Here is a 25,573-nt window from a genome sequence, read left to right as displayed (position 1 = left end):
GCCCTCCACTACTGCGTCTCTCATAATCATATTGTGGTTTTGGGATGCTAAGCCCCAACAATTATTATTACTTCATGTCCGCCATTTTTCAGAAGCCACACAGCAATGCGATGACCATCCTGTTCATTTAGTACTCGCTTTCCTTCCCGCCGCTGCTTCAAAGCGCCCTCCGATATTGCTTACCTTCCAACCGGCGCGTTCGATACGACTCCTACATAGCACATACAAATTTGTAACATGCATATTTTTGTTATCGCTGTGAAATGTTAGGACAGGATTACATATGCAAATCTGCAATATCAGTGAAAAAGCGAGAACATGAATGAGAAACAGTGCAGCGATAGCGATAGCAGGAAGCGGATGATGGGGAGAGAAATTTTGATCTACAAGCTGCTGTGAACGTGACCAGATCGAAAGCAAACAAAAAAGAAGAGAAATGGGAATAGAAGAAAAACAGCGGCAATGAGAAAAGGGGCCAGGAAACACGGTTTTTAGTTTTTTCTGTTCGGGTTCCTGAAATACGCAACGCCGCCGCGAAATGGGACGGATGGTACAGTGGCGCTTCTATGTGCGACAAGAGGGCACGTGCCGCATCGAGCCGATCTGCACAAATACATGCATACTGTCAGCCAGATTGAAGTCTGCGCACGAATCTGAGGCCGTACTCTTCTGTCGTTTCCACTTCCGTTCTTCACTTTCTTTTTCTTTTTTTACGTGTCCGAGGTTGTATGTGTCGTAGCAGGAGCGAGGGACGCTTTGCGGTTTTTGTGCGCGGCCAGATGCGAATGACAAATGAATGGCCACGGAACGGTGCGCTTCGAGTGAACGCACCGGACTCCCCCACTTTTTCTCCTTACTTCTTTTTTATTCTTTTTTTTTTCGCTACGGTGGCAGGAATGGTGCGAGAAGGACTGGGGGCGGGGGGGGGGGGGCACGTCCGGTCCGTCGACTAGATGGCCCTCCTCGTGAGCGATGATACAGCCTGCACCGCTTATCGATGTGCCGGCCGCGCGCACTACCCACTGTCAGCCACGCCGCGCGAGACATTTACGAACGTTCGTCGCTGAGAGTTTACACAGAGAACAACCCCCTCTCCCAGCTCGCACATTCGGGACCTCTCCACCTTGTCTCGTACACTTCCCCTCAAACATCTAACCACCCTTCTCCCATACGCGTCGTAAATTTTGTTCGAGGAAATCTGGGCGTCTTCTTTTCATCTGCCACGTAATCCGCACAAAAGCATCAAAGCAGGAAAAGCCACCCTTGCCGCAGATGGCCATCTCTGTTTCGCCGGTCATCCCGCGTGGCCAGAACGCGCATGTTTTTAGACGCGCCCGAAATGTCCGCACGTTGTTCGATCCGGCTTAACGTCGCTCTTTAAAACTGAAAAATCCAGGAACCCAGCCTTGAAGGACGCGTACACAACAGTAGAAAATTTCACAAACACACTCGCTGCGACTAGCAACAATTTAACTGACGCAACTACTACTCGAAAGGAGGACCAAAACGCACATACGCCGTACGTGATACAGTAGAGATAAGAGCGCTGTGCATAAGACAAACCAATCGCAACCAAAACGATCTTGCGCCTTAAAAAACCGTGCTGATAAAAACGCACTGCACGATACCTTCCTAATTGCATTTCTCTAAAAAGGTCCCCTCTTTTCGCCGATGACGATAAGGTAGACACACTTGCACACCGAACATGTCCATGTTTTTGCATTTGATACGCTAAACAAACGTGAGGATACGACTTTTCAAGCTAAGTACCAACAGGCCCAGACTCTTCTTTATACCTGACCCGCGAAGCCGTATAGGGCAGCAAGACCGGCGCGAGAGCAGTCGCCTCGGCTTTACGAACGTGACAGCGCTTCGACGAACGCGACCAAGAACACTCGTAGAACAGAACGAGTACCGCGGGTGTAGTTACTTCGTAACCGCTTTGATTCGTCGTACCGTATCAGTCCGATAGTGCAGTGTGATTAATGGAACGTTCTCTCGAGGTTCCACGGGATCGAACCTTTGCTGTCGCTGCCCGCATAGAAGTCCTTCCGCTACACCGGAAGAGTCGCTTTCGCTTCCGTTTCGCATAAGCTCTTAGGTGGACCGAGACTGCTGTTTGCTCTCTGATCAGTTGTATCTCGGTAACGCACGGAAAAGCAAACGTCATGTAGTCCGCATGTCAGGTTATCTGTCGGATATGTGGGGCACACGTACAGAGAGTCGCATCCCTTTGAGGCTTGTGGACCAGAACGACAGAAAATTGAGCCGGTTGGTAGAGATTGATGATGACACGAGGTAAGGCATGCAGACGGCGCTTGTGTTCTCTGGTTCCCCTCTCTCTCGCGTCCCTGTCTCCATGCCATTCCTTCTTTCATTCTGGATCAATGCTCAAAGGCACTGTGATCCCGCAACGTGATTATGATCGCTGACTGCGCAGCCTTTTTGTGAGTCGGCGTATGTAAGCGCTTCGTCGAGATAAGTATGGGTTTGTCATTAAGGTTTTCGTGACCGTGGCGGCACTTGTTGTTTACGTGACCTTGACACACGTTTGTCAGGAAGGCAGGAAAGCGCTTTTAATGCTACTTGTATTGATTTGCTCTATGTTGTATTGCATGCGATGGCACATCACAATCGCTTCTCGGCGTACAAAAACTTTTTTTCAAGGTCCTTGCAACGGAGACCTGGTTTGCTTGCGAGAGGTTGAACAGGGGGCCCTGTATAAATTTTGTATCCTTTCGCAGATAAGCGTGCTCTTTCTAATAATGAAGCACCTAGTAACGTTGTCCTAAGTTTCAAGAAATCATTATTTTGTGTAGTTTTATCGTTCAGAAAGCTTTGTACGTGAACGCGGTAGCCTACAGGACATCCATTCAAAAGAAACAAATATACCAGTCAAGCCTTTGCACTGCCTTCTATGTTAGAGATCAGTGCCCCTTTGGTGTTATTATTATTATTATTATTATTATTATTATTATTATTATTATTATTATTATTATTATTATTATATTATTATTATTATTATTATTATTATTATTATTATTATTATTATTATTATTATTATTATTATTATTATTATTATTATATGCAAACATAAGCATGCATCAGATAAATATGGGCAAGAGGAGCAGGCTTACATGTGCTGTACATTTGGTGTTTCCCTCCGGGTTTCGGTGTGCCTCCTTCTCAAGGACAAAAATATTGGCGAAGGAGCAGAATGTCGCTTTAATTTCAAAAAATTAGGGCAGCTCCGAACAGTGGCGCGAAGACTGAGGCAGCAGCGGAGCTGGTCCCCCTCCTCCTCACCTCCCTATTTCTCTCTCGCTATCTCTTTCTAGATCTTTCTATCTTTCTTTCTCTGTCTACAATATCTATCTCGCTATCTCTGTATTTATCGCTTCTTCTTTTTATATCTTTCTCTCGCTCTCTGTACCTTTCTCTCCATCCTTTTCTTTCTGCCTTTCGTTCTGTCTGTTTCTCTCTCTTTCTTTCTATGGTATTTTTTATTCTCTCCTCCTCCTCGCATCTGTCCTCTTCTCCCTCACTTCCCTTTCCCACCCCTTGCTACACTGTACTATACAAGGCTACGCTGTGCTCCGCCAGCCACTCGCCTTCGGATGTCTGATTCGCCCATGGGGCTGCCACAACCATTAATCCCTTTAAGGACTAACAGCACCGGGTCTAACAGTTAGTCCCCACAGATCATATCCATGGACTAACATTTAGCCCTCACATATACTCCTTCCCGGGCAACCGTTATTCCCCACAGTTGCACCTCGCCGGACGAACGGTCGGTCCACTCCAATACTCCATTCGGGTTTATCCCCATTTCAAATGATCCGTTAATCCCCAGGGATGATTTTCTACAGTTACTCTCCGCAAAGCTTAATCCTTTTTGTCGATTGTTTCTTTTGTTCCCCGGTGCGCAACAAATGGCGTGGAAAAGAACACGCGAAAAAATATTTAGCCATGTGTGTATCACTGCTTTCGCAGTCAGTGCGACAACGAAACACAAAAATGAGAAAATGAAACGTTCCATTTTTCGCTTTACATCTCAAGTTTCTGCTTTCTTTCATTGAGTTCACTGTAAAATGTCCAATACAGGTCCAGCCGCGTTGTCGCATCTCGTTCAGTCCTTTTTTCTGAAGCTGATCCAAAGGAAGCGATAGATGACTGGCATTGCACGCGCCAGCGCGCACAGCATTCTGTGCGTTGTGGACAACGGTCGTTACATCCCGCAGAGCATAAAAGGATCGCAAATAGTCACACATGACAGAGAGGATGAAGACGCACGCACACAGTAAATACGTGCTATGTTAAATAAAACCACACGTTTAAAATATGACATGCAGATAATTTCGCCATGACGTCATACATCATCAAAGACGCATTTCGAGCCACCTAGCTCAACAATTCAAGTGCGGCAGCCGCAGCCATCACCCCTAGGCGCCGCCAACCACCGTGCCGCCAACGAGTCGGCGGGTTTTCGAGCGGCGTCGTACAGCTCGAACAAGCCCATAACTGCTGCGAACCTGAGCAGAAGAGCGAGCGAACGCGGGACTGCCGCCACGAACGGCGCCGAGCTGCTTGCGACCGAGCGACGGGGAAGCCGACGGTAATGGCGACCGGTTTCCAAAAAGTTCCGAAGCACAGCTAAAGTCGGCTATAGCTAAAGCCCCTCGCCAGTCCATGCCGGTGCACTTCAAGCGCGCGACATACAACTGAGCTCGTTGCCGGCCGCCGCAATGCGTTTTGGACGAGTCGCAGCGCAGTGGCGAGGCCTTTGCCCAATATCGCGAGCCCGCAGCTCATCGCGGTGAACCCTCGATAAGCGAGCGTCGTGGAGGCCAAGGTTAGTGAAGGCCGACGGCAATGGCGGTCAATTTCCAGGCGGTCACAAAGCACAGGCGAGCTGACGCCCAAGCCGGCCTTCCCGGTGCATTTCGTGCGCGGGATGTACAACACGATCGAGCCCTTTGCCGGCAAGCGCGATGTGTTTCGCGCACGTGACAGGGACGGCCGAATAAAGAATGATCACTTGCTTGTGAAAGAATCCGCCGATTTTTGTGAAAGAATCCACAGAAAGCGCCGATTTCTGCCCAGAGTCAGATTGAAATCATGGATCCCATAAGCCCACTGTCTTCTCGGCCGCCATTCCCAGACGGTGGCGACGCAGTGCCGTGACTACGCCGGAGGCAGCGCGGCGTCGCGACCTGTCGAGAACAGCTCCAGACTTCATGGGTGTGGCAAAACGCAAAAGCAGCACCACACGCTCATCCACGCATACGTGTATATCTAAGGCACCATGGCGTAGTTCCCAGAACGTCGAACTCTTCGTGCGCGACACAACCGCCAACATGCCACCACGAACATAAGTGGGAAGACTGACCCGAGAACGAGGAGGACGGTTAGTTCCGTTGACAACGGTTTGCACAAGGAACGTATCTCTGCACACGGCCTGCATCTCCCGCGTGATTGATCTCTTTTCAGACTAACTGCTTTGCACACGGCACGCGTCCATCTGCGGTTGCTCCTTCGCAGTCTATTCGATCATCGCGCGCTCCTATTGGGCTCCGTTACTCCTCCTTCTGGAAATTTTGCCTTAGAGTGTGGTGTGCACGCGGGTTCGAATCTCGCCCCACGAAGATTTTTTTCGCTTTGCTCTGAAATTTCTCTCTTCCTATATCTTCATTTTTCTTTCTTTCTCTCTCTATCTGCACTTGTCATCTCGCCCATCAAAGTCACTTCCTCCCGCGCCGGAGAAATCGGCGCTTGTGTTTTGGGAGCGAAGCAGGAGATGAAGACGACAACCACGATGAAGAAGAGGACGAAGAGAACGCATGCCGTTTCATGATGTTTTTTCGTGACACCGCACAAACTACGACTATACACAACAGCTTCGCTGTTAAAAATGTTTATCGGCGCTTGGGAAGCTGGTCCGGTAACCAGGCGTTGTACCATTGGTCCAGCTACTGCTCTAGATTCAAAAGGATTTCGCTAAGGTGATTAGCTGATGACCTCAACGCACATGTATGTGCGAAGACATTGGGACGGCTTTTGAGAACGAGTTTTACGTAGTCACACACGCACTCACAGCCAACAACTCAGTGACGTACGATACAAAAGGTTACCTGTTTACAATAGTTCCAACGTGTGATCATGGAGCACAGAGGGTATATGTCGCAGCCAGAGCAGGTCGGAAGTTACCTAATGGATTATCCCGTCATACCAGTTCCTTGCGGGCCCATTGTGTCGTTACTTGGAATTTAGGTTGGCTAGTTGGTTGCAAATCTTTATTTAGGTCCTGCAAGGCGCGTACAGTTTTATTATTTGAATGCGCAGTTTTCGCTCAACTCGTCAGCTCTTCAAGCTTGAAAAGGCGGAGTCATTTCCTGCTTCCATCTCCTACCGTTCTGCCGGGGCCTCGTGAAAGAAAGTCACGCATCCAATCACTCCGCATCCAGAGACCCTACACTGGAACGGTTTGTCATCACTTCTCTTTGCGCGTACGTGACTAGAAACGGAGGTCGGTGGCGTCTTTAATCTTCGGTGTTTATCGAGTTCCACTTTTAGCAGTGTTTGCCTTCCCCCACCCGCTGCCGTAGTATATCCACCCATCTCCGGGCGAGACTGGGCCATGCCGGTGACTTCGAGGAGACCGTGACAGACATGCCGAGCGAGATCGTCCCTGCTGTACGAAGTTTTGCCTCACCGGACAGGGAGCGCCTTGGCCACTGCAGCGATGAAGAGTCGCTGATAAATATGCCCTGCTCTCGAGAGGGGAGTGTGTCCGGTCGGCCGTAAGAGCGCCCGAGCGTGCGCTCTTTCCCGCTCCGAGGTTCGGAAACCAATCGCCAGAGGATGGCCGTGTTCACCTGTGCTACTCTGCAGTCAGGGGCGTAGCCAGAAATTTTTTTCGGGGGGGGTTCAACCATACATTATGTATGTTCGTGCGTGCGTTTGTATGTGTGCGTGTATATATGCGCAAGCAAAATTGAAAAATTTCGGGGGGGTTTGAACCCCCCCAACCCCCCCCTTGGCTACGCCCCTGTCTGCAGTGTGCCACCGAAGGATTTATAAACGCTCCCCTGGAGCGGAGTTGACACGTTTGTTGTCAAGCTGGGCGCTGGAAACGGTGAATGGGACTCTCGCAAAAAGAAAAAAAAGATGGCTGATCCCTCCGTCATAGGAATCGGTATAACACGAAAGTGAAAAGTGTCGTCAAAGAAAGTTGATTGTTTATCGTGCATTGCTATATGAGAGCTTGTACCACGGCCGCTGGATGAACAAGCGTGCGCTTTTTTCATCCAGCGGCCGTGCTTGTACAATGTCTGTTGTTGTTTGGCAGATCACCGCTTGATGTGGACGCACTCTCGTTGACGCCTATTGGTGGCACATCTCCATACCGACGACTAACGCCGATAATCATTACTTAACCCTTGCAGTAGCTGAAGTTCTTAAGATCTACCTGGACACCGCATATGGGGGCGAATCCCGCGCAATGATGCATCAACCAGCACATAATAAACACCGATACTCGATATGAATTCCTTGAAAGCGTCGTGAAACGCAAAAAGAAACGCGACGAGCGTCCTGTCTTCCCTCTGGGCTGGCCGTTTATTCTCAGAGGGCGAGCGGGAAACGCGGTGCGACAACCAGGCGACCGTCGGAAAGCTATTTTTCGATATGGATGGATGCTATGAGCGAGGCTTTTGCTAAATCCGCCACCTCGCGGTGTGTTAAAGTGTTGACGAAATGACACTTCTATTGGAAACGCGGCGAAGGGATGGTCGTAGAAATGGCGCGTTGCCGGAGCTAATTGCGGAGACAATGAAGTTTTTTATGTCACCACTCTGTTATCTGCCTCGTGCGCTGCATGAGCTGCACAGGTGGCGCCAACAACGGCGAACGGTGGCGAAAACTGGGTGCGCGCGGCTCATAGAAGACTTGCAGAAAGCGCCCATTACTCGCCGTTTCTCTATTAATTTTTATTCTGGTTTTATATTTGCACTGCCGACGCTGTTCCACTAGAGAACCATGCCGTTTGTTACGTCGATTGTACTATTTTATTTGTTTTAAAATGTCAGGCCCGTTTTTTTATGCGTGCGCGCGATGCACTGCATACGTTTTTTACGTGCATGTGTCTAAGTTGTTTCCGTGATCTGTTAACACGGATGAAATAGAAACTATTGCAAGACAAAACCGTATACTTGTTTTATTCAACACCCTAAACAGTACAACAACAATTCATATTACGGTTGTATGCCTGCTTATGAAACGCACAAAAGACAAGCGTTTTTATCTTCGCCAAACACTTGTAGCACTCAATTATACAGCTATATAATTATGCCAAGAAAACCGAAATCGAACTTATTTAACGTTTTAACAGGCGTCACACATCTGCATAATATTACGTGAAAGTACCAGATCAAATGACCAACAAACATTCGCACGGCGTTTTTTTTTTTTATTTCACAGACCGTAATAAAGTTATGAGAAAGTTCCAAGTGCATTACAATCCTATATTTCTGAAAATCTAATCACTTTCACAATTGAAGCCACAATCCTGTATCACATGCGCTTTAAATTAAGTATGGCATAACTCATTTTTATATAGGAAATGCACACGTGTGTCGTATGTATCTCGTATGCTAGATGCTCCTTTGGTACGTGAAACTCAACATAAAATGCGATTCTAGAAGTGATGTTCGTGGACTAACGAGCATAAAGGGCAAATAGTTACAGCTTCACTCACCTTTGCAAAAACGGTGTTCGAATTGCAATTCAATATTAAGTGACGTAACAAGGATAACAACACACTTGTTACCACACAGTGGTATCAAGTTGACGCGCGAGGCCAAGCGTGGTATTTTAACTGTAGCACAGTGGTGCGCGCACAGTACGCTAGAATACTCTGGCATAATGTCGTAAAGACTGCAGTAATTTCAGCGGTTCCCACGATGCATCACCACTTCCCCTCTTCGCGTGATCAAACTGCTGCGACGCCGGGAACTACACAAAAAGCTGACTGTCACAGAAAGACACCGTCTTGTAGGAAGCCATCTTGTCCAGCGACACAACTGAGGCGTCTGAAATATTACCGTTGATGCGATGTGAGCTGAGTTAAATTGGGGCTCATCGTCCGAAGTCTGGCCACCGCCTTAACACAATTTTAACGTTGCAACGTCCGAGGAAGACATGACGAAAGCAACGAGCCTAGCCGATCTTGACGGGTGCGCTGGATGGATGGATGGATGGATGGATGGATGGATGCTATGAGCGTCCCCTTTACAACGGGCGGTGACATGTCTGCCACCAGGCTCGAAGAAAAAAGAAAAAAAAAACTTTCTTGTTTCATGTTGGCCTAATACCTTATCTACATTGATTAAAACTATGTTATTATACCAAAAGTCGGCGCGCTGCCGACTGCACAGCGCACACTCCCACGGCAACCGAAAGAAATAAAAAAGGTGGGGCATGACCTCCGAGATTGCGCGCTGGTGGGTTTCTATTCGGCCGTCCCAATCGCTGCGCTTCCCAGAAAAAGATGTTCGGAGCCTCACGTGCCTGACTACCGGGAGAGGGCGCGTTTCGTGAAGTTTCTGGCGGCAGCGGAGACCGCGGCAGAAAGCAGAGTGCGCGGCATACCAGCGTGAACGTTGGTACTTTTTCGCGTGCAAGGAAGGGTCAGCGGCCGGATGTTCTGAATGCACGGATGGCAAGTATTTTTTTTCTGTTACAGCATTTAGTTTCGCCCAATTAACAAACAAAAGCACGGAAACTGCTCAATTTTCCTGATATCGATCATTGTAAGGACGTATCAATTCGTTTCATGGTAGTATTCCTTTTATTTATTACAGTCCGTTTCATTTCGGCGCGAAATACCTCGATTTCAGAAATATAGGGGTGTTCTAGCATCCTTCCTTTCTCGAGACGTGTATGGGTGGAAACTGGACTAGTTTTCGTCAGTGAATCATATCATCGTGACACATCGTTTTACTATTTGATCTCGTATAGATATTTATTAGGGGGTCAACCCAAGCATGGTTACGCTCTAGGGAGAAACGCTGAAGACAACTGAGTGCCCTGGTCATGTCATTGAAGCAGGATCTTAAGTAATTTTGCCGGAATATTGTTGCAGGCTTTCATTAACCGTCCTACATTTTTTACTACACGTCTTTCGCAGTGAAAGTGCCTGAGTTGTTATCGTCTCTATTCTGCTTATGTTTTGGTCGCACAATGATAATATCAATATCATCTACGTTTACTGTACTCTCGACTGCATTCAAAGTGTCGCACATCCAACGGAACGGCGTCCTTCTGAAGGAAAACTAAATAATAATCCAGCTGGACAACTAAAAAAAAAGAAAAGTACGCCAGGCCTGCGCTGAAAACGCAGCACAGTCACAGCGAAATCTGCAAGAGCGGCATTTCTAGAGCCCTTTAATAACTCTCTTGTGGCAACTAATTCAGGTACACGAGCAACATACCCACTACGCCACAATTCGTAATTTTTGTGAAGTTGGGAAGCACCCACGACATTATTCGTCATTCTGCGGAGAAGCGAGGTACCATCTGGAAGGCATTATGTGCACTTGGTTGATGCGACGGTTGATGACAATGAAGAATTATGGCTGAGCCCTTTGTAATAGGTTGGAACAACCCACCAGTTACGTAATTCGCACTGTGTGACACCCGGTCGTTATTAACTCTCCCACCACGCTTTATAACATAAGGTAACGTGTGAAAGAGAGAGAGAGAGGGGGAACTTTGTTGAGACCCTGAGGAAATGGACCATGGGAGCCTTATGGGCTTCCTTGGCAACCAATGAAAGGCACTTGTGAGGAACCAACTACGCTATACATCATCATAACTTTTGTGAAGGAGGGGAGCAGCCACTATGCAATTTTTAGTCATTCTGCGGAGAACCGTGGTACCCGCTAAACACCTGTAAGGCATTGTGCACTTTGTTGATGCTGTGGATGATGAAGATGAAGAATTATGGCTGAGCCCTTTGTAATGGGTTGGAAGCATTCAACAACAAACTCGTTGCGCAATTAACATTGTGTGACGCCTGGTTACAGAATTCGCGTTGTGTGACTCCTGGTTGTTATTTTGCTCTTCTACCACACTACGTTACATATGTTAATGTGGTTCCTTGCCCCACATGAAGCCTGTATAGAGTCTTTTTGTAAAGCAGTTACAAGCACCGGCATGGCTCTGAGGTGGAATACCGGGCTCCCAGGCAGAGGGCCGGGGTTAGAACCTCATTATATCCTATTTTTCCATATTTCGTGTTTTTTTTTCCTATTTCGCGCGATAGTGGTTACGGACCGTGTAGAGGCACCAAACTACAAGAACAGAGAAACGAAAAATTCTTGAACAGCGAATTTCGCTGGAGACAACGTTTCTACAAGTGAACTTATCTTCGTGAAGGCACCAACCGCCTTCGTTAGCAGCCTGTACGTGTGCGCTTTGCACACTCTCCTCCAGAGAATGCACAGAATTTACAGGGGTTTCTTTCAAAGGATCACACTCTTTAAACATGTATTGGCTGCACTCAAGATATCTAGATGTACGGTGTGTCGCTTTAACGTGTAGCCGTGCAGGTAACAGAGTTTGACAAACGCCACCCCAATGCAGGTAGTTTAAATGGGACTACATATAGTCTGATTGGAGGGTTCGCATTTATCGGGCTCTTTATGGAGCGACGAACTTCTGGCGACCTGTGCTTTATCTGCATGCGGAAGCGGCACTGCCACTCCGGACTGTCTCGTCACAACCTCTGCTCGGAGACGCCTCCGCAGCGAATCAGTCCTGAACCGATCGGTGGCCGTCCGAGAGCGGAAATTAAAACTGCGGCCCGCTACTCGGAACCGCTGCTCCGGACCACTGGTTGGGTGAGGACCTAGCGGGGTTCACGCTGTTCTCCCGACAAGGGTCGATACACCACAGGAGAGAGCCGGTCGCTGCTCGTAAGAAGGGAAGGAGCGAGATGGGTCTGTACGGACTCGCAGTTCCGGAGAAACAAAAAAGAATCGGCAATGAAAAGAAAAGCCTCAGCTGCTAACTCACGAGGGGAGACTGTCACGTTTAAAAACATGCAGCACGCACGCGCGACAAACCAAGGCTCTCCATGTGGACAAGGGCTTTATCTAAGTTGCGAATACATATTCATCATGTATGTATGTATTGTCACGTGGTCGTGACGTCGACGAACACAGCAGTCGGCGTTTGTAGGATGAAACTGTTTATTTGGCCGAATTTGTGGCCGGAAAATGAGAACTAGAACTACAGCAATGCACGCTGTACAATGATAGCGGCGAACAGGGCGTCGTCCGTCGATCAACTGACAAGCGGTGAAGCGCGTCGGCATTTAAACATGTGCCGTCGAATATTCCAGCGTTATCGCTGGCTGTCCTGCAAATTCTAGAATAAGCTCGAGTGTGCGCGTCTTGCGCGCAATCTTAACAAAACGATCTACAATGATCGCGAAGGTTCTCGAACAATGAGGCGCGGTTCGCGCTGAGCGTTGCCGACAGTCTTTGTGGCCGAAAACCGAATACAGCAAAAGTGATAAAGAAACGCACGTGGCAATGCCCCCCTCTGAAAAAGCATCGTCCCGATGCTTTAAACAGAACAGGCCAATGCATGCAACAATAAATAACAAGAATAAAGCAACAAAGTAATATAAACAATAAGCACAAGAAAGAAAGCACAATAATAAAGCAAAATGACAGTTCTCAGATTCGCTAACGTGCGTAATATGGTTTGAGGCGCACGACATGGACGACTTCAGGTCGTGCACGGCGCCGCTGAGAGTTCGTAATGCCGTCAGGGACAACCTCGTAGTCGAGTGCGCCGAGGCGTCGAAGTACCCTGTATGGTCCGAAGTATCGTCGAAGAAGCTTCTCACTGAGTCCCCGTCGGCGTATTGGCGTCCATACCCATACACGGTCACCGGGTTGGTATTCCATGTGGCGTCGTCGAAGGTTGTAGCGGCGGCTGTCACTCGTCTGCTGGTTCTTGATCCGTAGGCGGGCGAGCTGTCGTGCTTCTTCGGCGCGCTGTAAGTAAGCGGCGGCGTCGAGATTGTCTTCGTCGGTGACGTTGGGTAGCATGGCGTCGAGCGTCGTCGCCGGGCTTCTTCCGTAGACCAACTTGTACGGCGTCATCTGCGTCGTTTCTTGGACGGCCGTGTTGTAAGCGAAGGTCACGTACGGAAGGACGGCGTCCCACGTCTTGTGCTCAACGTCGACGTACATGGCCAGCATGTCGGCGATGGTCTTATTTAGACGCTCTGTGAGGCCATTGGTCTGTGGGTGGTAGGCGGTGGTGCGGCGGTGGCTCGTCTCGCTGTACTTGAAGATCGCCTGAGTTAGGTCCGCAGTAAAGGCGGTACGTCTGTCTGTTATGAGGACCTCTGGGGCGCCATGACGCAAGACGATGTGCTCCACGAAGAACTTGGCTACCTCGGCGGCACTGCCTTTGGGCAATGCCTTTGTCTCGGCGTAACGGGTGAGGTAGTCAGTTGCTACGACGATCCACTTGTTGCCGGAAGTCGACGTCGGGAACGGCCCCAATAGGTCCATCCCGATTTGCTGGAACGGCCGGTGAGGTGGTTCGATTGTCTGCAGTAGTCCCGCTGGCCTAGTCGGCGGTGTCTTCCGTCGCTGGCAATCTCGGCAAGTCTTAACGTAGTGGGCGACGTCGGCAGGAAGGCGTGGCCAGTAGTATTTTTCCTGTATCCTCGCGAGCGTGCGGGAAAAGCCGAGGTGGCCAGCCGTCGGGTCGTCGTGCAGGGCCTGCAGAACCTCTGGTCGCAGTGCCGAAGGAACAACGATGAGGTAGTCGGCCCGGGCCGGAGAGAAGTTCTTCTTTACGAGGACGTCGTTTTTCAAGAGAAATGACGCCAATCCCCGCCTGAATACTTTTGGAACAACGGCGGTCCTGCCCTTGAGGTATTCCACAAGGCCCCTGAGTTCCGGGTCGGCTTGCTGTCGTTCAGCGAAGTCGTCGGCACTTATGGTTCCCAAGAAGCAGTCATCATCGTGGTCGTCCTGCGGCGGTGCGTCGACGGGGGCACGAGACAAGCAGTCGGCGTCGGAGTGTTTTCTTCCGGACTTGTAAACGACGGTAATGTCGAATTCTTGAAGTCTTAGGCTCCACCGCGCGAGGCGACCTGAAGGGTCCTTCAAGTTGGCTAGCCAACACAAGGCGTGGTGGTCGCTCACAACTTTGAAGGGTCGGCCGTAGATGTAGGGGCGAAACTTCGATGTAGCCCAGATGATGGCCAGGCACTCCTTTTCTGTTGTGGAATAGTTGATTTCTGCCTTTGATAGCGACCAGCTAGCATAACTGATGACCCTTTCCAATCCGTCGGTCTTCTGCACAAGGACGGCGCCGAGTCCTATGCTGCTTGCGTCGGTGTGGATTTCCGTATCGGCGTGCTCGTCGAAATGCGCAAGTATCGGAGGCGTCTGCAGGCGTCGTTTCAATTCTTGAAATGCCTGAACTTGCGACGTTTCCCACCTGAATTCGACGTCGGCCTTCGTGAGTTGCGTCAGTGGCTCGGCGATCCGTGAAAATTCCTTGACGAAACGTCTGTAATAGGCGCACAAGCCGAGAAAACGGCGTACGGCCTTCTTGTCGGTGGGCGTCGGGAAGTCAGCGATGGCAGCTGTTTTCCGCGGGTCCGGGCGAACACCATCCTTGCTGATCACATGACCCAAGAACAAGAGCTCCTCGTACGCGAAGCGGCACTTTTCAGGCTTCAAAGTGAGTCCGGAGGTCTTGATTGCTTGAAGTACAGCTTCAAGGCGCCGAAGGTGTTCGTCGAAGTTTGAGGAAAACACAACGACGTCGTCCAAGTACACGAGACATGTCTGCCACTTCAAGCCGGCCAGTACTGTATCTATAACCCGTTGAAAAGTCGCAGGTGCCGAGCAAAGACCAAAAGGCATGACCTTGAACTCAAACAGGCCGTCTGGCGTTATAAAGGCAGTCTTTTCTCGGTCTCTCTCGTCGACTTCTATTTGCCAGTAACCGGTCTTGAGGTCCATCGACGAAAAGTACTTTGCGTTGTGTAATCGATCCAGGGTGTCGTCTATCCGGGGAAGGGGATACACGTCCTTCTTGGTGACTTTGTTCAGGCGACGATAATCGACGCAAAAACGGAGAGTCCCATCCTTCTTCTTCACTAGCACCACGGGGGATGCCCACGGACTCTTCGACGGCTGGATGATATCGTCGCGTTGCATTTCGTCCACCTGTTTCTTCACGGCCTCCCGTTCCCGTGTCGAAACCCGGTAGGGACTCTGACGGAGTGGTCGAGCATTTTCTTCTGTTATAATGCGGTGCTTAGTAAGGGGCGTTTGTCGGACCCGCGATGACGACGAGAAACAGTCCTTGTTTTTCTGCAGAAGGCATCGAAGCTGTTGCTGTTGGCGAGCGGGAAGACTTGGGTTTACGTCGAAGGGTGGCTCAGGTGTTGGGGTAGTCGTCGTAGCTTCGTCGTGATCTGAAAAGGCAAACGCATCGCTGACGGCCAAGATTTCTTCGATGTATGCAATCGTCGTGCCCCTGCTCAGGTGTCTGTATTCTTGGCTGAAGTTCGTTAGCATCACGCTTCCTTTTCCTTCATGCAACCGAGCAATGCCCCTTGCAACGCAAATGTCGCGGTCTAGTAGCAAACGCTGATCGCTCTCGATGACACCTTCGATGTCTTCAGCTTTTTCGGTGCTGACGGGAATTATGATGCTGGAGCGAGGCGGGATGGTAACTTGATCCTCGAGCACGTTCAGGGCATGGTGACATGGATTCGTATCCGGCGGTGTCGTTTTGTCCGACGATAGGGTTATCGACTTGGTTCTTAAGTCAATGACGGCGCCATGATGGTTTAAGAAATCCATGCCAAGTATGACGTCCCTGGAGCAGTGTTGCAAGATTACGAAACTCGCAGGATACGTGCGATTATTGATTGTAACTCTTGCTGTGCAGACTCCAGACGGCGTTATTAGATGGCCTCCAGCGGTACGGATTTCGGGGCCTTCCCAAGCAGTCTTAACTTTCTTCAACTTCGTGGCGAAAGGCCCACTGATGACGCAATAGTCGGCTCCAGTGTCGACGAGAGCGGTGACGTTGTGGCCGTCAATGAGAACGTCGAGGTCGCTAGTTCGTCGTCTTGCGTTGCAATTGGGTCGCGGCGTCGGGTCACGGCTGCGTCGGTTTGTTCCGCTGCTTCGACGTGGCGTCGTCAGTTCTTCCTCAGGCCGTGAAGTTTCGACGTCAGGGCTTCGTTCGTCTTGCGGCGTGTTCTTTAGATTTCGTTGCGGCGTCGTCGTCGGCGGCGGAGGATCTTCGGTAGTTCGTCGTACAGCAACCGCACCTCCATCGGTTGCTGCCCTTAGTTTTCCGGATACGGGCTAGGTGACCGGCCCCGGTTTGGGCCAGTGTACTGCCGGCGGTGCGGAGACATGTAGCGGCCGGGCGACGGCGAGCGGGAAGGTCGTCGTTCTTGCCAGTGTGTTCCCGTGAGGTAGTCGTCGATGTCCCGAGGCCGTTCGCCTGGCTGCGGGCGCGGCGCGTTGACGGCGAATCCTCGAAGCCCCATCTGTCGGTACTGGCAGCGGCGGTATGTGTGGCCGGCTTCCCCGCAATGATACCAGAGCGGTCGGTTGTCAGGGGCACGCCAAACGTCGGTCTTTCGAGGGGCGCATGGTTGTCCTGTCGGCGGGCGGTATGGCGTCGGTGGTGGTGGCGGCGGTGCCTGACGTCGGAACTGCTGCGGCGGCGCGGCGTCTTGACGCGGGCGAGGAGGGGCGGCGTTGCGTCGGGCTGCAGCAGCATAGCTCATGGCTTGCGGCTGAGGCAGTGGCGGTTCAAGGTTGCCCAGGGACTGCTGGATTTCTGATCGAACGACATCTGCGATCAAGTCCACTTGAGGCTGCGCCGAAGGTAAGAGCTTGCGAAGCTCCTCCCGCACGATCGCTCTGATCGTGTCACGCAGGTCGTCGGAGCCGAGGGCATGAACAGCTGGGCTGTCTTGAATCAATCGGCGATTATATTGGCGGTTACGCATTTCCAGCGTCTTCTCAATAGTGGTTGCCTCTGAGACGAATTCTTGGACCGTCGAGGGTGGGTTCCGTATCAGCCCAGCGAAGAGCTCTTGCCTTACCCCTCGCATGAGGAAGCGGACTTTCTTGTCCTCGGGCATGGCAGCGTCAGCTTGGCGAAACAGTCGGGTCATTTCCTCTGCGAAGATGGCCACGCTTTCGTTTGGTAGTTGCACCCGTGTCTCCAGCAAGGCTGCGGCCCTTTCTTTTCTGACGACGCTTGCAAACGTCTGCAGGAAAGCGCTCCGAAAGGCGTCCCAAGTTCGAAGAGTGGACTCCCGGTTCTCGAACGAGGTCCTTGCTGCGTCTTCAAGGTAAAAGTAAACGTGCCGCAGCTTGTCCTCGGAGTCCCAGTTGTTAAATTTTGAGACCCTTTTGAAAGTCTCGAGCCAGGTGTCCGGGTCTTCGAATGACGACCCGCGGAAGGTTGGCGGCTCCTTGGACTGCCGGAGTAGGATCGGCGCAGGCTGCACGGGGTCGGTCATCGTCGCTGCGGTGGGTGTTGGGACCTTGGGCTGCCTGGTTTGTTCGGGAAGGAGCCCGTGCTCTGGCTGCAGTCCCTTCTGCCTGCGGCTTGTTCGACGATCCGGGTTTTCTTTGCTGTCGTCCTCCTCGCGGCTTGGGCTTGGGTCAGCGCTTCGCGGGGACGTCCGGATCATGGAAGAAGCAGCACCTCCACCAGATGTCATGTGGTCGTGACGTCGACGAACACAGCAGTCGGCGTTTGTAGGACGAAACTATTTGGCCGAACTTGTGGCCGGAAAATGAGAACTAGAACTACAGCAATGCACGCTGTACAATGATAGCGGCGAACAGGGCGTCGTCCGTCGATCAACTGACAAGCGGTGAAGCGCGTCGGCATTTAAACATGTGCCGTCGAATATTCCAGCGTTATCGCTGGCTGTCCTGCAAATTCTAGAATAAGCTCGAGTGTGCGCGTCTTGCACGCAATCTTAACAAAACGATCTACAATGATCGCGAAGGTTCTCGAACAATGAGGCGCGGTTCGCGCTGAGCGTTGCCGACAGTCTTTGTGGCCGAAAACCGAATACAGCAAAAGTGATAAAGAAACGCACGTGGCAGTATGTATGTATGTATGTATGTATGTATGTATGTATGTATGTATGTATGTATGTATGTATGTATGTATGTATGTATGTATGTATGTATGTATGTATGTATGTACGTACGTATAACAAGCCGACGATGAAGAAGGCAGCGACTGGACAACGAAGGCGTCACTTATATAGTTAAGATTTCAGTTTTGTGCGTGTTGAGGAACTCCGGGTGGTCGAAATTAATCATCAGCTCCCATTGACGGGAATCGAGAATAAACCGGGAAGTTTGGCTACAAAAAATCTACAATTTGACCTCCGCGCAATGTTGACTGCAACGCCGGAAGCGAAGGCCTGTCATGTCGCCCGCTAGGGCGGTCTGCATTGCTGGGCTGGATGTTGCTGGATCGACTGCCAGCCACCCTGACCACGTTCCAGCGCAAATCAACGCAAATGAAATCAATTACTGTGAAGCCTGAAGAAGTCATCCAAGGTAAAAGACATGAAGACGACGACGGACAAGAGACAGACACACACGCACAGTGTGTGTCCTGTGTGGGCGCCCTGTGTGTGTCCGTCTCTCTCTTGTCCGTCGTCGCCTTCGCGCCTTTTACCTCGGAGCATGAAAAGCACGCCCACTTGTCCACGCTGACTGAGGAAGTGAGAGGAAGTGAGTATAGCACAGGCACCGAGAGATTCCCGTTCGTAGAGTTCCCACTGCTCCGTTTACCAAACCGTCGATGACGTCAATGTTTCAGGTAAACATGTAGGTATTCCCTGGCACGAGCAAAATCTTGTTAGGGACATTCGCAAACTTGGTGTGCCACATGCGCGCTACTTTCTGCTGCACTTTGTCGGGTTTCCTGCTTGTTACGGCAGTTGAGATACGTGTCGTCTGCAGCGAGTCTCGTCCGGTTGCTTTCCTTTCGGATGTGGCGCCGGAAAAGCTCCTGTGGGAAGAGCAATCGTGAGCGTGGCGAGGCGGTTGCGGGCTCTCTTGCACGGCGCGAAAGTCAGCCGCATGTTCCCGAAGCGTTTTTGGCAATTTTAAGTTAATTAATGCGATTACTTCTAGGATATTTCTGTTGATTACTTTATTTTAGGCCTCGTTTGTTTATTTTAACGTGGTTTTGAGCATTGCTAGCCTTGTTTTAGGCCTGTATTGACCACTTCTTTCTAAGCGTGATCACGCCACATGTGATCTATGGATAGACGATAAGCCGGTCCCTTAAAGTGCTGCGCAATTGAAACCAATGTTGTCAAGGTTGCTCCAGTCTACGTCCCTATCTTTTTTCCGGTCGTGTTTCAAAACCTCAGTCCTCACGAATTAATGACAGAGAAACATTGGCGTTTTGTGAATGACCGCATGCATGAACACCCAGACAAAGATATGCAGGATGTAGGCACCTGATGTTGCACTGCGTTGAATGTGAATGTGAATCTACCATGGCTGGACGACGACTCACTATTCCCCAATGACCGACTATTTCGCAGTAACAGCAGGAGTCATCAGGGAATTTCTTCTATGCCAACCTGACGTGATGATAATGAGCGGGATGGTGATGGGTGCGAGACACCACCGAAATTGCCTAATGTGCCGTTACCAGCCATTTTTGAAACGAGCAAAGACGTACGGCTGATGCGTGCCTTTGCAGGGAAGCGCCCGCTCGTGGGCAAACGAGACAAAGGCAACCGCCTTGTTTTATTTCGTATGATCTTCCTTCTACATTTCCTGAGTTAGCGTACTGCACGAAAGAAGAGAAAGTTAGACATGCGAGTGCAGCGCATGGAGGGGCCCGTATCGATAGTAAACCTAGCAGCGGGAAATAGACGAGAAAAGAAAGAAAACAGAAGGAAAAGAAAAAGACGCGAAGGGAAATGTTCTCCAAGTTCCGGAAAATGATGTATGGAAGGACAGATATGGGCGCGAGATGGAGCATGCCCGCACACACAGGAAGGAAGAGGGAGAAATAAAAGAAAACATTTAAGAAAAAAATTTTCGTTCCATTGAATTGTCGCGATGGAAACCGTAGCGCGACGGCGGCGTTTAGTGCCAGCTCTTCTTTTGTCGCTGTACTTTTTGTTACAGCGTACTAAGAAAAGGTCGTTATCAAATTTAAAATGAACAGTGCAGCTTCGTGGAGTTTCCTTTTTTTGACGTTTCAGACGAAGTAACAATTAGACTGTAATACGCGGACAGGCAATATTGGTTAACGTGGAAAGATACTTTCTTGAGTGGCTATTTTTCTACACTATAAGCAGGTCATATAATCATAATATTGACAAACACGGTTCTCAGTAAAGTGCACCTGCTGATGGAACGTTATTTTTTACTTTTCTTTTTCTTGGCATTTTTAGACAGTTTTTTTTTTTAGAAAAAGCGTTTCAAATATATCATTCTGCACTTTCCTTCTACTCCAACCGCCGGGCGCCTCTCGTAGAGATAAACGGCAAATGTCGCTTCATGGCCGGTGGCCATTGCGCAGCACACCTAGTGACGTGAACGACCGTTCGCAAAATACGATATTTAAAAACAGAAATCCTTTTGTGTCCGATAGAGTACAAAGAATATTTTCATAATTTTACGACAAAAGATTGTGGCCTAGCTGGGGCCACATGGACGGTGTACGTGCGACTTGGCCTGTAAAGCCAATCAGAACCTGCAACCGCTGACGTTACTGCCAATAAACAAGCGTCATTCCTATGCTAAAATTTACCGTTGTGTGTCGCTGTAGTCCAAGCGTTTCTCCGTTCAAATAAGACTATGAAAACTTTGTTTTAGGGCGTTCCTGCTTGCGCTACGGTATCGCCGTCTTCCATAGTATCAGAAGAAGCGATGAGAACACCATGCTGAATTTGTAAAAAGAAATTACAGCATATCCACGGGTGAATGATGAAGAGCTTGGGCGAAGCTCTTGAAGCAATCATGTGTACACCGTGAAATGTTCAGTGGTTCCGCTCAGCAGTAATCAAAGCGATACGCCGCTTTGATTATTTTTCCGTTTTCCGTTTTTCCTTATTTTTTTTATTTTTCTATATTTTAAACTTTTTACATTTTTATTTATTTTATTATTTATTTTAATTTCTTATTTTTTGATTTATATTTATTTTTATTTTTTATTCTTATTTTTTCTTTAATTTTTTAATTTACTTTTAAATTTTTTTTTCCCTATCTCTATGGGACAGCGCCATCTATTATACTGTTCGGGAGATACTGCCGCGGTTACGCCTGACATGGGACAAGGTTAGACTAAGAGGAGCTACGCCCCTAAAAAACAAGAAAAAAAAAAAGACAGTAGCCTGGAGAAGATAGAAGCTTGTGATGAAAAATTTGTCAACAGAGGCTGTGCTCGAGCCGACATTTCTACAAGCGAACAAGTCCGCTTGTCGAAACGTCTGCTCCAGCACACCCCCTGTTTACGAATTTTTCATCACATGCTTAATTTTTGCCACAGGGCCCCTTTCATGGCGCCAAGCAAGTGATGGAGATATTTTAGTATTAAATGCGAAGTATTTCTTAGCGAACCTTTGACACTTTGAGCGTTTCTATCTATCTATCTATCTATCTATCTATCTATCTATCTATCTATCTATCTATCTATCTATCTATCTATCTATCTATCTATCTATCTATCTATCTATCTATCTATCTATCTATCTATCTATCTATCTATCTATCTATCTATCTATCTGCGTCTGGGTGCTCTAATGATCGCCTCCTTAACTTGGTGTAGATAAAAATTGACATGGGAGGGTAAGAGGATTGGACGAATATGACAGTCGGGTCATGACATGAATAACGTGAAAATCCTATCGCGTACGTCGTCAAACCCTTTCCTCCAGACACGTGTGGCACATACCCGTTTACCACGGGCCGCGGTGTACGAGTATGCGCCGCAGGTGGTTGACAGTTTATATCTTATACTGGTGTCGAGAAACCTAAAACGAGTATTGTGGTGCCTGGGAATGCATGATATATATTTTGTTACCGCTACCTTAAAGAGACGGCTTCTCAGTGACGTTTCATAGCAGTGTGACGTCACGGGGATACAGAAACTCGCGACGTACTAGCGGCAAATACGTCATCTGCTCGTGGTGCACATAAGCAACCATGAGTGAATTGTCGTCTAGTGACCCTGACAGTGATTTCTACGATTTAGGCTTCATGCAGGACGCAGAACTCGCAAACTCGGGGAACTGTCTTGACTCGTCGGGATAATGTCCATTGCAGTGGCGCTGGCTTGCAGATGCTCAGTGACGAAAACTTCAAAGTCAAATAAAATATTTTATGCGTGTTCTCCGACTCCGGTGTGTGGACAGCGTTGACGCTGCACAACGAGGAAACAAAAAATGTCCCTTTTGCGATGTCTCAAAGTCGTGTCAGTACTCCTTCAAGGGAAACTGACATCGGCAGCGTTGACCCGACTAATGGAAAGAATAAAAATTAGGAGTCTAGCAGAAATCGAACCCAAGCATTCTGCGAGGCAATCAGACATTCTACAGCAGAGCCACGCCAGTTGTACTAAATGGTCTCGAAAAACAGCCAACGGAAGCGTAATGTCGGTGCAACGTCAATTGTGGTTGTGGTGCTGGCTATCTAATTTTACAAGAAAGCAATAAATACTACCTATGTACTCCTACGATATAGGCGCCATATCAGGTTTACGTCTGTGGTTCCAATGTTGGCTCCGCTTTTGCAGCAGTCTAAAAAACATTACATTTGTATTCCTATGATTCAGCAAGCTATATTGAAGCATTGCTCGACCCCGGAGGAATACATTAACGAAATTTACGTATGATATTCACATGATCGCACCATAAAAAATTAATCATTAAAAATCTAAAAATATCAACATGCGCAGGAGCCGACGGTATTAATACTAAATTTCTTAAACAGACCATTACATTTTCTAGTATGATACTTACCCATATCTTCAAACAATCATTATCAACAGGCGAAATACCTAATGAATGGAAAATCGCCAAAATCATACCTGTATTCAAATCGGGAATCAAATCTAACGTTAGTAATTATCGCCCCATATCTCTAACAAGTGTCCCATGTAAAATACTTGAACATGTCATTGCCTCTAACATCGCTCAGCACTTAGAAGGTAACAATTTCTTTTATCAGAACCAACATGGGTTCAGAAAAGAATTTTCATGTGACACTCAACTAATAGAATTCACCAATGATTTGTTCATGGACATGGATAAGTACCTTGACATTGACTGCATATTCATAGATTTCTCCAAAGCTCTTGATCGTGTTCCGCATTGTCGTCTAATATCTAAACTGTCCTCATTAAATCTAGATTCCTTAACACTATCCTGGCTCAGAAACTTTCTTTCATTCCGTAAGCAGTATACCGTTACTAATTCTTTCTCATCTCCTCTAACTGATATAACCTCCGGTGTCCTTCAGGGTAGCGTTTTGGGTCCCTTGTTATTTTTAATTTACATTAATGATCTACCATCTCATATCTTCTCTAATATACGACTCTTCGCTGACGATTGCGTAATCTATCGTAAGATAACTTCATCATCAGATCATCTCGCTCTCCAAGAAGACCTAGATCTCATAACTAATTGGTGCTCACGCTGGCAAATGTCACTTAATACCGATAAGTGTAAGCTAATGACCTTCACTCGCAAGAAATCGTTTTCCCTCTTTAACTATACTCTTAATAACTGTCATGTAACATGCACATCATCTTACAAATACCTTGGCGTGCATCTGTCACCCACACTATCATGGATCACGCATATAGATAAAATTTCAGCACAGGCATCTCGCACTCTCGGCTACCTTAAACGTAACCTTAACGAAGCTCCAACATCGACCAAATCACTCGCATATCTAGCATTCGTTCGTCCTCAACTTGAATTTGCCTCATCCATTTGGTCACCTCATCAGGCCTACCTAATCGACGTCCTTGAACGTGTACAAAACCGCGCCGCGCGCTTCATTGCTAAAAATTACAGCCGACATGCCAGCATCACTCACATTAAATCTTCGCTGTCATTGCCTTCCTTAGATTCCCGCCGAAAGATCGCTTTGATCTGCTTATTTCATAAAATAGCATCCGGTAAACACGTAACCACCCTCCCTCTTTCCCAACCGACACGAACGTCCCGCCGTTTGCACAATAACCGTTCCTTCAAACGCATTTTCGGACGCACTAACGCATTCAACTCATCAGCATTGCCAGTAGCACTTCAATTATGGAATGGTCTTCCCGATAACGTTGTCAACATTCATGACCCTATATTGTTTCGTCACGAAGTAACCACCATTTTTTCATGACTAGTGGCTTCTTCCTTCCATTAAATCATATACATGCTCTTCACTAACTATTGTATAATTGGTTGTTGTCAAGTGATGTATCCTTACAAATGAGTATCTCTGCATTTTCTTTATTACTTGTACGTCACGCTTGCTCTCGCTAACAATTATATAACGTTGTTTCATAGCTTTATGTAGCATAACCTGTATCGTTTTAATGCTTCACTTATGTGATCTTATACACTGTATAATCCCCCCCTCACACAATACTCCTGCTGGAGCCTGTGGGGGTTTTGTGAATAAAATAAATAAATAAAGCGCACTTAGCTTCGATAATACTGACGTATGTACTCTAACGTGAGGGCTGGCGTTACGTCGCACCATAAGTTAACGGTTGTCGACGTGCCTGCATGGTAAGCCCACGATGTGCGCACAGCTACTACACTTACAAAAACACGTCGATCCACCTCGTAAAGCTTGGATCAGAGCCATCAAATACAGCATAGAAGTACTTGCTGACTGCTTCGCATGAAACCGATTCCCACAACGCGTGGGGTCTGTAGTATTTTTGTTTCTTGACACGTTCCACAATTAGAATTCAGGTGAGACGCCTGGAAAGATCGTACAGCCAATTGCTCACTTAGGAACTAATTCATTTGCAACGCGAAAATGTCAGCCTTTCACTTCTGCGCGTTTTGTTACTCCTCTTTTGTGCAATGTTGAGATTATGGTTAGCCTTTGGCGTAAATACACCTCAAGCTAATACGTGGGAGAGCGTCGACGCCCGTGTTCGTTAACAGTTAGAGTGTGGATGTTACTCTTCGTGTTCTTTTTTGGATTGCACGTTACTAAGCACAAGTGTTTGCCTTTGGCCGCTATGTTGGTCATCTTTCAAAAATTAGGTTGAAGCGCACTGGAAAAAAAAACAACCAGGCCTGCACGGAAAGCGCAGCACTTTCACAGCGAAAGCTGGAAGAGCGGCATTTCCAGAGCCCGTTATAAGCTCTCTTGTGGCTACTAATGCAAGTACACCAGCAACGTACACACTACGCCACAAATCATAATTATTGTCAAGTTGGGAAGCACCCACCACGACATTATTCGTCGTTCTGCGGAGA

Source organism: Rhipicephalus sanguineus, chromosome 11 (assembly GCF_013339695.2).
Source record: "Rhipicephalus sanguineus isolate Rsan-2018 chromosome 11, BIME_Rsan_1.4, whole genome shotgun sequence".
In the NCBI taxonomy this organism is placed as follows: Eukaryota; Metazoa; Arthropoda; class Arachnida; order Ixodida; family Ixodidae; genus Rhipicephalus; species Rhipicephalus sanguineus.
The sequence above is the reverse complement of the archived record's forward strand: the minus strand, read 5'-3'. Positions refer to the sequence as shown.